Source organism: Anas acuta, chromosome 34, assembly GCF_963932015.1.
Source record: "Anas acuta chromosome 34, bAnaAcu1.1, whole genome shotgun sequence".
Taxonomy (NCBI): domain Eukaryota; kingdom Metazoa; phylum Chordata; class Aves; order Anseriformes; family Anatidae; genus Anas; species Anas acuta.
In genome coordinates, this window is record NC_089012.1 from 155,503 (window position 1) to 172,524 (window position 17,022).

Consider the following 17,022-nt stretch of genomic DNA (forward strand, 5'->3'; position numbering starts at 1 on the left):
GCTTTGTGTCTGAGAAGGACCAGCACAAAGCCTTTTCCACGTGCCTCCCTCATCTGGTTGTGGTCTCTCTGACTGTCAGCACTGGCATGTTTGCCTACCTGAAGCCCCCCTCCATCTCCTCTCCATCCCTGGACCTGTTGGTGGCCGCTCTATTCTCGGTGGTGGCTCCAGCAGTGAACCCCTTCATCTACAGCATGAGGAACAAGGACCTCAAGAATGCCTTGTGGAAACTGATGACTTGATTTGCTTCGGAAGCAATAATTTCACAGTCTGTTTCTGCAGATTACTCAGAATATCACTTACACAGAGCAACCTATATTCCCTTTTTTGTTGTTTTTGTGTGTGTGAGTGTGTATTTTTAGTACTGGTATTACTTAGTTTTGTGTTTTGTTTTGTTTTGTTTTGTTTTTTTCAGGTTAGGTTGCCCAATAAAATGTCATTTTTGTCCCACTCCCAATTCTGTACGTGTGTTTAGTGTATGTACTGAGTCTCTGTCCATGTGGAATTATGGTCTCTGTGAACTTTTAACGAAATAAAACAGCCTACACTGCCTTCTTTGTCTGATGTCCTTCCTCTGAGACCTGGTCTGGCTCTGCTGGGGCAGTGCCCATTTGCAGAGGAAAAGAGTCCCATTCCAGCAGCACAGCCAGGGAGCACCAGCGCTTGGGGCATGCCAAGCTGCTCTCTTGCCTCTGCCGCCCTCTCCTGCTGGTGGGGCCAGGCCCGGCTGCTCCTGGAGCTTGGTGCCAGTGCTGTTGTGGGGCTGTGCTGGGACTGCTGGCAGGTTAATGTTTCTTGCAGAGGGAATTAGCATCTGCCAGCAGAGTCCAGGGTATTGGCCGGAGCAGCATGAGCCCATAAAACAGGTGGAGCCCGCAGAGCATGAGCCTGTGCAAGGTGAATTTAGCAGAGCTCAAGTGCTCAAGCTGCTGCCAACAGGCAGAGGAGAGCTCTGCAGCCCCAGGACACGCAGTAGCCCCAGCAAAGGAGGCTGGTGACTGATTCCTTGCAGCCTTGGGCAATGACAGTGACCCCATGAGCTGGGTCTGCCTCCCAGCCTGCCCAGCATGGCCCTGCAGAGTGTCCCCGTGCCCTGGGCACCACAGCCCCCTTGCTGTGCAGAGCAGCACCGCCAGCTCGGGCTGGGGCAGGGGCTGGGAGGGCGCTTCCCAGAGTGTCTTCTAGGCCAGCTTCAGGCACACAACATCTGCATGTCAGAGTGATCTTTGCTGTGTGCAAGGAGCTGAGAGACCAACAACAGTCATGGGGCTGGAACATTGCCTGCAAGGTCCCACCTGCCCTAGCACCTCCCAGAACTGGCACGGAACTGGTTCACATGCATCAGAGGGTCTGGGAGCCCAGCAGCAGTGCCATGGGCTTGAAGGATCACAATCAGATCACTTCTACCTGGGCAGGTCCTAGGCCAAAAAGGGGGTGTTTTGTAGGTATGATATTATGAGGCGGTGGTGCCTCAGAAATTCTAAGTCCCGCAGGAAGTGAATGGCTGTTAAATGGCCTTTGAGGTGGCTTCTTGGAGAAATAGCTGGCAGCTCATCCCTTGACTCCTGGCTGGGATCTATGCCATTAGGCTCATATCTGCAAAAGTACCTGAAAGGCAAGCAGAAGGCACTTGCTGTGCCTGTAGTTTGTGAGATGCGCTCTTTCCGAGTACCTGGTAGGCCCCATAAAGGAAGAGGTCTTGGATAGGGCTTGTCATGTCAGAGGTGTCAGCTTTTGCCTGAAGTCATCCTTCAGGACTGCTTTCAGTTTTCAACACAGAGGGGGCCACTGCCTCCAAGATGCCTGGGGTAAACCGAACCATGCACGAGGGCCTGGAAAAAGTTACCCTGGCTGCATAGGAGCCATTCTATATCCAAAAGCTGGAGGCAGGAAACAAATTTTTAGCGTGGTACGGAGCTGCAGGGCACATTGTGCAGGGTGTTCCTGCAGCCTTTATGTTCTTTTCCATCCTGGCTTCGGTGCTGCATCTGTCTTAAGAAAGGAGTAGCCAACAGAGGTAAGACAGACACTCTGAGATCATGAAAGCCATCAGAAAACTACCCCTAAGAAGATGACTGATATGGGCAGGTCAGAAGAAGCCTGGCCAGGAGAAATGTGAGATTTGGGAGAGAGAAGAGGCCAGCAGGAATCAATGATTTCTGGGAGGCTAGAAGGTTCAGGCAATGTTGATTCTGCTGTAGCACTGACTTAAAAGAGTCATGTAAAGACCTTGCCCTATTTTAACCAGCAACATTAATCCTTAAACCTAAATGCTACTGTACACACTGTCAGGAATCCACTACTCTAATGCCTGACCTCAACGCATCCCTTGAAGCCAAAATTCATCACATAGCCCCTTCCCCTTGTTTTTACTCTCTTAATCACTCTGATCCCTGACCTTAACACTAGCATTAAAATGCTCTTTTTAACCCTAGGAAACTGCCTGAGAGACCTAAACAAAACCCTAAACCACAAAGCTTGTCCATACCCTAAACACAGACCTGATACCCACATAAGAATACCAAAACATTCCCATTCAAACTTTGCTTAATCTTTAACCCAGTAAGGTGGGCCCTAGTCCCTAGTCATATACATGAACACCTAACACCCAAAACCCCTGTTCCTGTGCATTAACCTCCTCACCTTCAGCCCCTCTACTAAGCCTTAACTTTAGGCCCGTCATCCCTTGGGACAGGGCAGGAACCATGAGGTTGCTCTGCAGTCATGGCACTCAAAGCTGAATGTGAGGGGCCATGGATCTCATCAGATTGTGGGCCACAAGGAGGAGACAGGGGAGAATGCTCTGATGAGCTCAGCTCTGCCTCAGGAAGTCCTGCACCAGCAGGAGCAATGTGACTGTGGCAGTGACGGTAAGGTCACTTCTGTCCCTGCAGAAGATAGGGCAGCAGCAGGAACATGTCACAGAAAGGGACTGAGAGGTCACTTCTGTCTGTAGGTGGCAGGTCACCCTTGACTTAGAGCTGGGATCGGTACTTTTCGGCTGACATCTGCCAGTGGCCCTGGTAGGCCAGCAAAAGGCACCTGGCTGGCATGCTGACTGTGGGATCCCCTCTGCCTACATACCCAGGAGGACCCATGCAGAAAGAAGGCCCACATATGGGTTGTCCTGTCCCTTCTGCTTGAGTCCATGACTGGACAGCAGCAGGCCCATGGCTTGGAAGATGCTGGTGCGGTGACTTCTGTCTGGTTGGCTGACAGGCCGCAAGGAGCCTGATGGATTGGGATGCCTACTTTAGGAGGGGGTTCCACCCTGATGGAGCTTTCTTTTGTAGTAGAAAAGAGTAGGAGAGAAAAAACTGCCACAAAGTGCACTTTGGAATGTTGGTGCTGGCCACGAGGAGGAAGAACTGTCCCTCAGAGTGTTGTGCTGCGTTGCCAGAGGTCACCCAAAGAGCGTCTGTGATCAGAGCATGGCTTTGTGTGAGAAGGAGCAGCTGGGGAGGGTTGATGAGACACTGGTGAAATGATGGAAATGCTGGGATGAGAGCAAGGTGGTGAACAGAGACGGGTGTCTACAGTCCTCAAAGAAATAGGTGAAAGTCATCAAAGTCAACAAAGTGCTCTGCCGGGCACTGCCCAGCCCACCTCTCCCCACCATCCTGCCCTCTCTCCAGCCCAGACCAGCCCAGCAGCCCAGGCTGGGCTGGCCCCAGGGCAATGCCCTCCACAGGCTGCTGCAGGGCTCTGGGCACGGCCACCCCAGCCCCAGCCCCTCACAAGGCACCGCAGCTGCTGGGACAAAGTGTGGTGGTTTTACTCAGGTGGGCAGCCGAGCTCCACCACAACCGCTCTCTCACTCCCCCTCTCCTCAAAGAGGAAGGGGGAGAAAATACAACACAGAGAACTCGAGGTTTGAGATGAGAAAGGTTTAATTAAATGGAAAGGGAATGGGGAGGAAAAAAAAAAAAAAAAAACGAAACAAAAGAAACAATCAGTCCGCGCGGGAGCACGGAGAGAGGGAAAAAAGAAATTATTCTCTACTTCCCATCAACGAGCGGTGTTCAGCCACGTCCTGGGAAGCAGGGCCTGAGGGTCCGAGCCACGGCTGCGCTCGCGTCAGGCAGCACCCTGGGGTGTCACCAAGTGACGTCACAATGGGTGCCCACCCAGCCCAGGCGCGTGTCACAGTGGCACCCATTGTGACGTCACTTGGTGACACCCCAGGGCTCCGCCTTATAAGAGCGCAGCCGTGGCTCGGACCCTCAGTGTCGGTGCACGGCAGTGACGGACAGGGCAGGAGCACAGGGCCTTCGAGGAGTCCCCGAGCATAGCCCACGTCCCACAATGCCGCAACCGCCCGCCCGGAGGAGCCGCCGGTTTATCCTTGCGAGCTGTCCCACTCCAGAGGATTTTTCTGAATCTGATGAGGAGGGAGACATGCCCCCCAGGCAGCCCAGGCTGGCCTGGCAGGAGACCTGGTCTTCTGAGGGCAGCAACCGGCCAGCAGAGGACAGCTTGCTGGCAGAGGACAGCACCCCAGTCGAGGCCTTTTTCCTGGAAGAGGACAGCAGCCTGGCAGAGGCCATTTTGCTGGCAGAGGCCATTGCTCAGGCAGCGGGCAGCAGCCAGGTAGAGGAGAGCCAGGACGACGTACAGTGGCTGGATCCCAGTGAGTCAGGGTCTTCGGGATGGGGTGGGGAGGGTTGGGGACACAGAGACCCCTGCCTGACTCCAGGACTCCTTCCCTGGGTAAAGCGGCGCTTGGGCTGACGGGGCCGAGCTTCCTCCGCAGCACCACAGAATGCCAGGACGCTTTGGGCTGGGGGGGACCTCGGCGATCACGATGCTTCCCCCCAGCCCAGGCTGCCCAAAGCCCACCCAGCCTGGCCGTGGGCAGTGCCAGGGAGGGGGCACCGCAGCCTGCGCCAAGGCCTCACTGCCCTGGGCGTGAAGGAGAGAAATCCCTGCCTGTCCGAAAGAAACCTGCCCTCTTTGAGGTTAAGGCCGTCACCCCTTGTCCTGTCGCTGCAGTCCATGATGAAGATCCCCCCCCAGCTTTCCTGGAGGCCCCTTTGGGCACGGGGAGGCCGCAGCGAGGTCCCCCCGCAGCCTTCTCCAGGCTCCACAAGCCCAGCTCCCTCAGCCTCTCTTCCCAGCGGAGCTGCTGCAGCCTCTGGGCATCCCCGCGGCCTCCCCACGTCCTTCTGGGGCTGGGGCCCTTCCTCTCCTCACCCCTGCATTCAGCCCCTCGCTGCAGCACTCTTTGCTTTCCTCCTTTCCAGATAAGGCATGGAAACTGTGCAGAGACAAGGCCGTGGAATTCATCAGGGCGTATGTCAGAGGCACAGAAAAGGTAATGGCAGCCGCTTGCATCACAGCTGTGCTCCTGGCGCTGCCCTCCAGGGGTCCCACACAGCCCCAGACCCCTCAAGGCTTTGGTCCTGCTGGCCGTGGGTGTCCCCCTAATGCTCTGTTGGTGTCTTTGTGGCTGCCAGGACGACGAGGAGCAGAAGATGCTGTTCCTCAGCAAAATCTGCGATCTGTGCACATGTGTCACAGAGAGGGGTGTGCCGATGAACTTGCATGGCTTCTGCAGCAAACATAAGCTGGTGGAGAACATCATGGTGAGAGGATGCGCAGCGGGCTGGGGAAGGGGCAAGGCCCCCCGGCACCAGCCCCCTGGGAGGCGAGGGCTGGGGCAGCACTGGCTCTGCTGCTGCTGGGTGCCGGCGGCTCCAAGGTCTCATCCTGCTTGTGCTCTGCAGGCGCTGCTGGAAAAGGAGCCCGTGGACAGCTTGCGCACAGCATTCCGGCAGAAGGCCATGGAGACTGTCGCCCTCCTCAGGTGCGTGCCCAGCCCCTGGTGGCAATGTCCTGGTGGCCCTGAAGCTGGCAGGGAGGCTGCCCGTCCCTCCCAGGGATGCCTGGCCAAGGGAGGTCCGTGTCCTCCTTCATAAGCCTCGAGGCACTGCGTCCAACAGGCTCCTCTCTCTCTCTCCTTCAGCAACACCATACCGACAGCACTGCGTGGCAAAAAGGAGAGACTCCTGCTTGTGTGCTGCAAGAGCATCTTCTTTCTGCCTCCCGTGTCAGATGTGCCAGAGACAGGAGTGCTCTACGCCAAGGTATGTGCTGGGTGAGGTACCAGCACCCCCAGTCCTGCTGAGCTGCTGCCTTGCTTCCCCGTGCTGACACAACCAGAGACCAGTGCAGGGCCGGGGCCCAGATTTGCTTTCCCAGCCTCCCCCTTCCCCCTTCCCCGACCTGATCTTGTGCTGCAGGAGGTCTGCACACAGCAGCTTTTTAGCCCCAAAGCCACCCCTGAACTCCCGAGGGGCTCAGAGCCAGCTCCTGGGGGTGAGGAGGGCCACAGAAATAATTCGATGCTCTTCTGTCCTTCCTGCAGACTATGAAAGCCATGGACACCATGCTGGCGGCCTTCGTACGCAACTTCCCCATCGCCAGTTTCAGCACAGAGTTGGAGAATATGTTGAAGGTTTGGCATTTGCAAAGAATTTCCAAAGAATCCTCTCAGGTCTCATTTGCAGACCACTGTCAACCCAGCAACTTCTCTCCTCGCAGACGCTGCTGCACTTTGCCCACTCCAAAAACCCAGCTGTGCGTGAGAGAGCTGTGAGGATGATTGAGAGGCTGGGTGATTTCATCCTCTTGTATTTTGAGGCCGAGGTAAGGCACAAGGAACTCTCCACCCTTTCCTGCATCCCAGAGCATCCTGCCACTCAGGGGTGCCTGTGAGGCAAGCCTCGATGCACGTGAGTGCCTCAGAACCGTGAATCGAGGGTCTTCGTCCCTCCTTCGCCCCTGCTCTTCCCTTCCCAGGCTGTGCTCTGTCAGGGACCGGCTCTGCCTCCACTAAGCCCTTTGTCTCTCCTCCCTTCCTCACCCAGATCACAGATGACTATGAAAACTATAGCGATGATGAGCCCACAGAGCCCTACATCCCCATCCTGGGACAGCTGCTGGGCATCCTCTTCATTTTCACCAGTGACAAAGATTCCATCAGATTCACAGCTTTAGAAACTCTTTCTCACATATACAAAATCATCAGAAAAGGAAGAGGTAAGAAGGTGTGGTGGGCAGCGTCCGTCTGCACACAAACATCTACTGATTTGTCTACTTGTTTTCCCCGAGTTTAGTGGGGACTGTTACTGTTAGGTTAGAGGTTGGACTCGATGATCTTGAGGTCTCTTCCAACCTAGAAATTCTGTGATTCTGTGAGTATTGTGAAGGATTGTTTTTGTGCTTGGTGGAGGCTGCCCACGGAATTCTGCCAGGTTCCCTGGCCTCCTCTGCTCCTCACAGCAGCTTCCCACAGCATTCTGGCTATCGTTTTCCGCAGAACCTAGACGCTCACCTGCCGTCCAGGAGCAGTTCTCTGCTGCTGTCCTTCCCAGCCCTCCCCAGATCACCTACCACGCTGTTTTGTGGTGTCCCCCAGTCTAAGCCATCAATCGATGAGCACTTCCCAAACCGCATCTTCCCCGAGGAGTGAACAGCAGAGCCAGCCGTGCATCACCAGGGATGGTGACGCCCTCCAGAATGCTCCCTGACTGTTTGCTCCCTGCCGTCTTAAAGGCAGGTGTCAGGGGGCTTCCTGCACATCCTGACCCCAAGCAGAAGGGGGTCTGTGACACGCTGCTACCCCCACGGCACCCAACGCCATTGCTTCTCCTCCTTCTGCATCATCCCTGAGGTCCCTCTTGCTCCCAGCACTCCTCACCTTGTGCTTTACATCCCTGCCCACCACTCTCCTTGCCGTGGGTCTGAGCCTCCCTCCTCGGCCATTCCTAGTGAAAGTGCTTTTCACCATTTGGCAAGCTTGTTGGCAAAGATGCTCTTCCCTACTGACTCTTCGCTGTTTCCCCCTGTTTAGAATGCATATTGACAGCGGACATGGTAAAATATGCAGAGAGACAGAAGAAATTGGAGTATGCAAAACTTCTGTTTTCTATAATATCAACTCCGTGTGAAATTGCCAAGGTAATGAGCTCTGGCCTTGCTGGGGATCTTGTCCGCAGCATCAGCAGGCATCTCGTGTGAGCAAAGGGGTCCAGAACCGGTGGGGCTGGCACGGCCTCACTCGCCCTGCTGAGAGGGTTCCTCTTGTCCCCAGGCTGGGGCTATGCGAAGGCTGCTCCCCTGTGTCCCGGCAGCAGCTCCACCCTTATGGCCACCAGCAAGCCCTGGTTACCTGCAGGGCCAGCACTCTGGCCCCATATGCCCCATCCTCACCCCTTCCCCCGAGGGCCCTCTCTCCAGAGCCGCCCTTGCTGCTCAGCTAAGCAGCACCCTTGGGACACTCAGTGAGGCATGTCTTCGCTCCTCCTTCTTCCCACAGTGGTTTGGAGGACATCTCTTCCCTGCTGAGAGGCTGGACATCGTCCTCACAGCCCTGGAAGCTTTACCAGACTCCAGCATCCATGACAAGCAGGGGGCCTGCAGCGTGCTGGACGCAGCCTTGGAGGTCCCTTTCTACTGGCTGACAGATGTAAGTGGCCTGTGGCCATGGCCCTGCCCTTGAGCTCTTCCAGGCGTTGTTCCTCTCTCCTTCCCTGCCTCCCTCCCTGCCTCCCTCGCACATCGGGGTCTCTTGGGCTCCAGAAGCCACCTGAAGCCAGCAGAGAGCAATGGAAGGGGCCAAAGTTTGAGTGGCAGCTGTGGCAATGGCTGCGGTCTGCTGGCAACATCATTCCCACTTTGTCCCCCAAGGTGCCAACAATCATGGAGTGCATCAGGAGAAACCTGGGCAGCATCCACACGGCATCGGCGCGGCAGTGCCTGGACTCCCTGCTTCTCCAGCTGACCAACATGATGTCCAGGGAAGAAGTCGAGAACCTGCTGCAGTTCTCTCCGCCACGTGACAGGTCCTGGCCTTAACATCCTTGAGGGCTTGTTCCGCGTCGGGAGATGCACCTGGAGACTCTCTGCTTGCCACACCAATGGCAAAGGGCAGGACATCCCCAAGGAGCACAGCCCTCCTTCCCACCAATGTGTTCCAGCCCTACTGGGCCAGCCAGGGCTGCAGCAGCCCAGCTGTCCAAGGCAGCCCAGAGTCCCCCTGCCCCCAGGGAACACCAGCTCAGCCCCCTCCTGCCTGCCCAGGCTGGGCCCTCAGTGCTCCCCAAGTCACAGGGGCTGCAGGACAGCCTGGGTCCTCTGGGGCTGGCCCAGTTTGTGGCCCTGCGGCTGAGGCAGCCTCACTGACAGAGTCTTCTGGGCTTGCAGCACTGACCTGGCCATGTGGGAGGTGATCCTGGCCATGCCGAGGACCTTGGAGAATGTTTTAAACATCGTGTTGCAAGGCATCCCGCTGTGCCAGTGGTGCAAGGAAGTCACCGAAGACACCTGCATCCGTCGCTTGGCTGTGAGTTCCCAGATGAAACCTTGCTCCCAGCAGGGCTACGTGTGCCCCTTCAGGCACACAGGCACAGCCCTGTGCCCATCTACCCCCAAACTGCCAGCTCCCGCAGGACGTACGGACACATGGTCCCTGGGGCCGGCAAGCCCCCGTAGCTCCCCGCGCCTGGTGCCTCTTTGGTGCCAGCTGGCGCTGCCCCATCCCTGCCCAAAGGTGGGAGAAGAAGAGGCTGCAGGGAGCCCTGCAGGCCCTGCCAGGCTCTCACTGCTCTTTCTTGCAGATGCTGGCCCAGAATCGCACTCATGAGTTTGGTAACCCAGTGCACCTCCTGAGCTACCTGAGGCACCCAAGACCAGAGATGCGCTTTTTGGTTCTGAAAGGGCTCTGCACCGTGTCAGAGAGCCCTAAGAAGGTGAGCGGGCCATCGTCAAGCAAAGCCATGTTGGCAGCCTGGGGCTTTGCTCTTCTGCCCTCCCGTCCCTCCCCGCTGCCAGGAAGCAAGGCAGGAGGCTGGTGCTCAGGAACCAGAGCCCTTTGCCCAGGGTGGTCTCTCACTGCCTCACGGAAGGGAAATGGTGTCTTTCCTACAGGCAAGGGAAATTCAGGTCGTGCTGTCAGACATTGTGGAGGCTCTGCAGGACACCAACACATATGTGGTGCTGAAGGCCCTGCTTGTGCTGAAAAACGTGATGGCTCATGTGGAGAGGTGGAAGTACGGTGGCCCGCCTCCGCAGCTGGCTGAGAAGCTCCTGCCACTCTTTGACCACGTAAGTGTGCTGCGGGAGCCCGAGCCCTCAGCTGGGCCCCCTGTAACGAGGGCTGCCCTTCAGCCCGGCCCTGTGGGCAGCACTCAGGCAGGGCCTTCCCAGTCTCCTCGTCAGCCCAGGCGCTGGGGAGCTCTGCTTGGGCATGGCTGGTGCGGCTGGTGGCGAAAGTGGGGTGGCTGGCGGGCAGCCTGCGATGGCAACCGATTGCGTTGCCCTTCACAGGCACCAGGCCTTGCAGCTGCCCCTGAGCAGCTCCTCTGGGAAGGATCCAGCGCTGAAGCATCTCACAGTGCTGGGAGCTCCCTTCACATCGGCCACGCTAATGCTGAAATTCCTCCTGTCCTCCTCCCTGCCAGGAGTCCAGCCAGGTGCAGGAGCACTCCATCTGCCTCTTCCAAGCCGTGGTGGAGGCTGTGCTGCGGCAAAGGACGAAGGAAATGAAGAGGACGGTGCACAGGAGCCTTCTCCCACTCTACTTTCACATGAGAGACCAGAGTGAGAGCGTAGCAAAGGTACAGATCTCAGAGCTGAGCAGTTATGTGGGCAAGGGTGTGCTGATGCCACAGGGTTGCTGTGGGGGATCTCTGGCCGGCAGCATGAGCTGCCTCCGATGGTGGCTGTCCCGTGGCCTTGCCTTGGCCACTGAACCCAGTGCACGCTGCCCCCCACCACAGCCTCCCATAACGCGCTGGGAAAGGCTCGCAGCCCTGCCAAGAGGAGGGGACAGAGGGTCTCCTTCCCAAGGCTGTGGTGCCATCTCCCAACCTCTGCTGCTCCGCAGGCCTCTGGGGAAGCTCTCGCCGTGGCTGCAGAGTTTCTGCGACGCAAGGAGCTCAAGCGCTTCGTCCAGACAGAACAGACGCAGAGGATCGGGGAGTGCTTGGTAAGGACCCACATTGGTTTGCCCCAGCTGGGAAAACGCGCCCGGCCAGAGCCCGCTGCCTGCAGCCGCATCCTCGCTCCCTTCCTGCCAGCACAGAGCCCCAGGGGGCTCTTCTGCAGGCCCCTCTGCCCTCCCTGCCCCCAGGATGCTGGAGGAGACCCTGGAGAGGGTGTGCAAGCCCCGTGACCCTGCGTTCTCTCTCTCTCCAGCTGCAGCAGGACAGAGGCAGAGTAGAAGAATACCTGCAGCAGAGCCAGCCCTACCTGAAGGCCACTCAGACCAACTTGCGACTTGAGGCCGTCGGATTCATTGGTGAGCCCAGCCCCTGGGTCCCTCTTGGGGCAGCCTTTGGCAGCCCCAGGCACTGCCCTGTTGCCCCCAGAGCCCCCCGACTGGGCCCTTGCTCCAGGGTGCAGGAGGGGGCACAGCCTGGCTGGCCAGGCCAGGGGCTGCGCTGCTGGGAGCGTGCTGGGGAGCGGGGCTCTGATGGGGTCTCTGTGTCTAGGTCTTGCTGCGCGCTACTGCGAGGACCAGAGCGAGGAGAAGCTGAATGAAATCCTCAGCGGTGAGTGAGGGCAGTGGGGGGTGTGCTAGGGCTGGGGGGACAGCGGCAGAGGCCCCCGTGCCTTGCCCTGCTCCAGGGAAATGCTTCGGGGCGGAGGAGCAATGCAGCCATAGGAACGAGGGAGAGGAGACGGGGTAGCCTGTGGTGTCAGGGAATGGCCTCCCAGCCTGGAGCTGGGCAGTGCCACTGAAAGGGTTGAGTGTCCCTGAGGAAGAGTCAGGGGAAAGGGCAGTAAGGCTGACAGAAGGTGGGAGCCTGTTGTAGAGCACGCAACCAGGACGAAGAGGGAGATGAGACAGCCTACAAGCAGCTAGGAGCAGGGTCACGATCGCTAGCCCTTGCTCTCATGGGGAAGCACAATAGCGAGAGGAAAGAGTCCAGGAGATTCCTGGAGTGTGTGAATCCTCCCAAGGGATGGAGGCAGGTGGTGAGGGAACCAGCTTGTGAAGGTGCCCCACTTGACCTGTGGTGCGCAGGTGGGGAAGGACTGGTGGCTGCATTTGGGACATTGCTGAGCAGCAGCTTTCAACGGATTCCTTTGTCCCTCCTGCTCCTCCTGGCCTGGGGAAGAGTCGAGTGGGGCTGGCATGCTCTGCAGGGGATGCCTGGGGATCTCTGCAAGGAGTGGGTTTTCATCTCTGCTCTTCTTTCTGTTGCAGTCCTCCAGCCTTTAGAGAACGACCCGGAACCCATGGTCCGTTCCCTGGCAGTTGAAACCACCGTGAACCTGGAGTCAAGGCATACCGCTACGTCAGGACGGAGATTTCCACTGCCGTGGTTCCGCTAGCCCCGCAGCAGTCCTCAAAAGAGCAATATATATTTTAATAGAACTAGGTTGTTGTCTCGTTATTCCAGCAGCTCCTTCACAGTGACTCGGTGCCATGACGCTGAGCTAACTTGGAGGCCACCAAGGACCCTGACAAGTTCCCTCTGTTCCCCTGAGAAGGCAACTTCCTTGTGAGGGGAACAGAGGGCCCTATTTGTTAGCCTGACCCTACCAGTAGGGAAGTCTGCTGCCTCCCTGGGGCTAGGGTCATGGACGTTGCCAGAAAGCTTCCCAACCTGGTTTTCCCCTCTGATTACTATCGTCTTTTGATAGTCCAGGCCGGCAGTGATAATACTGAAGATAGAAGCCTGAAGACTATCAAGCGGGACTTTAGGGGACTGGGACGGGTAGTGGATGGAGTGGGAGTTCAGGTGGTGTTTTTGTCCACCCCTACAGTGGCAGGGAGGGGTACAGAGAGGACTCACGACTCACTGGGATCCAGCAACTGCAACTCCTTCTTGCTGTCCTCTGTCAAACCTCTGTTCTCTACCACTAAGCTGTCCTCTGCTGGTCTCCTGTCCTCTGCCAGGCTGCTGTCCTCTACCGGGCTGCTGCCCTTTGACAGCAAGCTGTCCTCTGCTGGGCTTCTGTCCTCTGCCGGCAAAATGTCCTCTACCGGGGTGCTGTCCTCTGCCAGCAAGCTGTCCTCTGCTGGCCGGTTGCTGCCCTCAGAAGACCAGGTCTCCTGCCAGGCCAGCCTGGGCTGCCTGGGGGGCATGCCTCCCTCCTCATCAGATTCAGAAGGAGCCTCTGGAGTGGGAGAGTTCTCAAATAGAAAACGGAGGCTCCTTCGGGCAGGCGTGGGCTATGCTCGGGGACTCCTCGAAGGCCCAGTGCTCCTGCCCTGTCCGTCACTGCCGTGCACCGACGCTGAGGGTCCGAGCCACAGCTGCAGTCATATAAGGCGGAGCCCTGGGGTGTCACCAAGGGAGGTCACCAAGGGTCCCATGTGACACGTGCCTGGGCTGGATGGGCCCCACCGGGCGCTGTAAGTTCGTGGGCGACACCAAGCTGGGCAAGGGGATCTGGACAGGCTGGATCAACGGGCCGCATCCAGCTGCGTGGCATTCAAGGCCAAATGCTGGGTTCCACACTTGGAATCATAGAATATCCTGAGTTGGAAGGGGGCAGACCTGAAGGGATGAAAGACACGGTCTCCCGATGCCTCTTGAGCAGAAGGCCTTTATTGCCATTTTTCTCTGCTACATATACTTTCCCCGTAACCACATGCGCTGTCCACGCGCCTGAATCAGTCATACAATTCATTAGAGACCCTCAGCCACGCGCCTCAAGCCAGCCAGCAATTGACCACTGCGCAAAGCTCATCTTTAATGCTGTAGCCAAGTTAATTTATCTCCACCTTGTTCAAGTTTTTGTTACTAATGCCTAGTAAAAAAAGGGGCTTTAGGGCTTTGGGGCGACTACTTAAAGGATCAGGGGCACAGGTTGTGTTTGCCTCTGTCCTTCCGATAGGGGGGATCGATGCTGACAAGCAGACTCATCACATTAACACGTAGCTTCGGGACTGGTGCAACTGGTAGAACTTTGGGCTTGCTGATCATGGGAGGGTCTATGTGACACTGGCCTGCTACCACCAGATGAGATGCGCCTCCCTGTAGTGGTTTTACCTGGCAAGGTTTTGGTAGCACGGGGCCATAGGAGTGGCTTTTGTGAGAAGGATCTGGAAGCTGCCCCATGTTTGCTAAGGGCCCCTCTGCTGACCAGAGCTGAGCCAATAAGTCACAGAATCACAGAATCACAGAATTTCTAGGTTGGAAGAAACCTCAAGATCATCGAGTCCAACCTCTGACCTAACGCCAACAGTCCCCACTAAACCATATCCCTAAGCTCTACATCTAAACGTCTTTTAAAGACTTCCAGGGATGGTGACTCCACCACTTCCCTGGGCAGCCTGTTCCAGTGTCTAACAACCCTTTCGGTAAAGAAGTTCTTCCTAAGATCCAACCTAAAACTCCCCTGGCGCAACTTTAGCCCATTCCCCCTCGTCCTGTCATCAGGCACGTGGGAGAACAGGCCAACCCCCACCTCACTACAGCCTCCTTTAAGGTATCTGTAAAGAGCAATAAGGTCGCCCCTGAGCCTCCTCTTCTCCAGGCTGAACAAGCCCAGCTCCCTCAGCCGCTCCTCGTAGGACTTGTTCTCCAGGCCCCTCACCAGCTTCGTCGCCCTTCTCTGGACCCGCTCAAGCACCTCCATGTCCTTCTTGTAGCGAGGGACCCAAAACTGAACACAGTACTCGAGGTGCGGCCTCACCAGAGCCGAGTACAGGGGGAAATGTGTTGTGTGATGGTACTCCGGATAATCTGATCCATGAGCTTTCCCAGCATCGTGGACAGAATAACAGATCCGTAGGTCCCCGACTCCTCCTTCCAGCTCTTCCTGTAGACAGACGTCACATTTGCTAGTCGCCAGTTGACCGCAGCCTCCCCTGATAGCCACGACTGCTGATCAATGATGGTTGCAGGTTGGCAAGTGATTCTGCCAGCTCCCTCAGTAGTGACAGGTGGATCCAATTCTGCCCCATAGATGTGTGTATATCTAAGTGGAGTAGCAGTTCTCTAACTATTTCCTCCTGGATTATGAGTGTTTCATTCTGCTCCGTGTACCTATCTACCAGCTCTGGAGGCTGAGTACCAGGGGAACAACTGGTCTTGCTGTTAAAAACTGAGGCAACGAAGGAATTAAGTACCTCAGCCTTTTCCTCATGTCTTCTATGGTTCTATGTCACTATCATTCCCCTCACATCCAATTCAGAATGGAGATGCTCCTTAATGCTCTTGTTATGTATATATATATATATATATATATATATAATTACTCTTTTTGTTAGTAATAGTCAGATAGAGCTCCAGTTAGGATTTGGCCATTCTGATTTTGTCCCTGCACAGCTTCAAGACATGGAGGACTGAGCTCCACACCAAATGAAAAAATGGATGGAAAAAAAGCACAGAAAAGGTGGAACGTGGCAGCTTTACATCCCCTGCCCTTACCTGAGTCTATGCTGTAATTCTGTTCAACTGCTTACTGCCGTATTCTCTAAAGCGTCCTGCAACTCCTGTTGCTGTTATCTTGTGAGAGACAGCACAATCAGGGTGAGTCATCTGCCTACAGAAATTAACAACTGACAGAATGGAGCATCTGTCCAGGAGAAGTTGGAGTGGCTGATGGGCCTGCCACAGGGACTGGCGTGTGCCTGCAGGAAAAGTCCCAGGGGTCGGAGACGTGTTGCCTGTGGCTTGTTAAGCACAGGTCAAGCCCCAGCACATTCCAGTAATTTGTGTCTCTTTGGAAATGCCAGGGTGATCACACGCAGTTTTCAAGCATTTCACAGTTTTTTCTAGGATTCTGCACATTCTCAGAGGTGAAGCTCCAAAGCACTGGAGGTGCCCACTGCTCTAGGTTCCTGCCCATATCCTCACACAGTCCCTGCCACTCCTAACTCTCCTGCCTCTGGAAAGATCTCTGGATGGCATGCTTAAGTAGTTGTTTAAAATTATACAAAACCTGAATCACATTTAGGAGATGGGACAACAGAAACATGCTGGTTCGGCCATCCCACGGATATTCAAAGCTTTCAAGAGCTATTGTAATTAGCCCGGAGGAGAAGAAGAAAGGGAGAGTGAAGAAGTGGGGAGAAACGTCCCCCACTGTCCACACCAGTTCCATCCCCCCACCTCCTGCCCCACCCTGCACAGGAGAAAAGGCAAAAAGTGTAAAATAATGTAACTATTAATAGTTTCTAAGAGATGAAGAGATGGTTCCCGAGGTACAGAGGTGGCAATAATTTTATCCTGTCATAAGTCAGTGTTATCCCATACATCAAAACAGTAACCTTAAACCAGCCCCCAGAATTGATGAACAGCATGACATGGAAGACAGACAGTTAGTGATGTGCTATACAACACAATTCTGAAAACAAGCACAACAGCCCCAAGATCAAAAAGATCAACATTGTGATCAGCAACTGTTAAAGCAACTGTTAAACTGATCTATTGCTTATAACAATTTACTTTTAAAATGCTCTGGTCCGATTTGTCATCTCAACCTTTGTGCTCCATGCTAGGCACCAAAAAGACTTGCAGTGGTTTGACCCAGGAGGCAGCTCAGCACTACAGATCTATTTATCCAATGCAATGAAGGAGAGAACTGGGAGAAAAAAAAAAAAAAGAAAAAAAAAAAGACACAAAAGGAGTAGGTTGTTATTGTTATTGTTACAGACACCAACAGAGTAAGGGCATGATATTTTTGTGTGCACATCAATGTGGGGGGGAGATGTGGGGGGAGGATTGGGAGGGACCGTGGGTGGGGCAAAGGGTCACGGGGATCTGGGGCAGTCATGTGTATAAGAAGCTATGCTACGCAGCAATAAATTGGCACTTGAGCTAGACACGGTGTGTCTGTCTCTGGTGTCCCTGCTTGGGGAGCAGATGTCCAGGCAGCCAATTGATGTTGTCTCTCGGGCTGGGGTAGCACGGAGAGAGACAACAATCAAAAGACAGGAAAGGTGGCGGTGATTAATTGAAAAGTGTTGGACCTAAGCATGACGTATATGGTATGGAATTAGGGGTGGATATTGTCCTAGTTTTGGCTGCGATAGAGTTCATTTTTCTTCCTAGTAGC

At 55.6% G+C, this 17,022-nt stretch overlaps 1 protein-coding gene and 2 long non-coding RNA genes across 5 annotated transcripts in view; 2 read left to right on the forward strand and 1 right to left on the reverse strand.

The window, feature by feature from the left end:
* LOC137846586 (maestro heat-like repeat-containing protein family member 7) overlaps positions 1–17,022 on the forward strand; it is a 58,698-nt gene that overhangs the window by 26,310 nt on the left and 15,366 nt on the right. The window lies entirely within an intron of this gene.
* Positions 3,991–13,599, forward strand: LOC137846598 (uncharacterized). The gene is made up of 2 exons (XR_011090567.1): positions 3,991–4,140; positions 13,375–13,599. It is a non-coding gene; the product is annotated as an uncharacterized lncRNA (long non-coding RNA).
* Positions 4,636–17,022, reverse strand: part of LOC137846594 (uncharacterized) — a 31,777-nt gene continuing 19,390 nt past the window's right edge. For all 3 annotated transcript variants that reach the window (XR_011090559.1, XR_011090561.1, XR_011090560.1), the window contains one exon: positions 4,636–16,548. This is a non-coding gene — a long non-coding RNA (uncharacterized lncRNA). The remainder of the gene's footprint in view (positions 16,549–17,022) is intronic.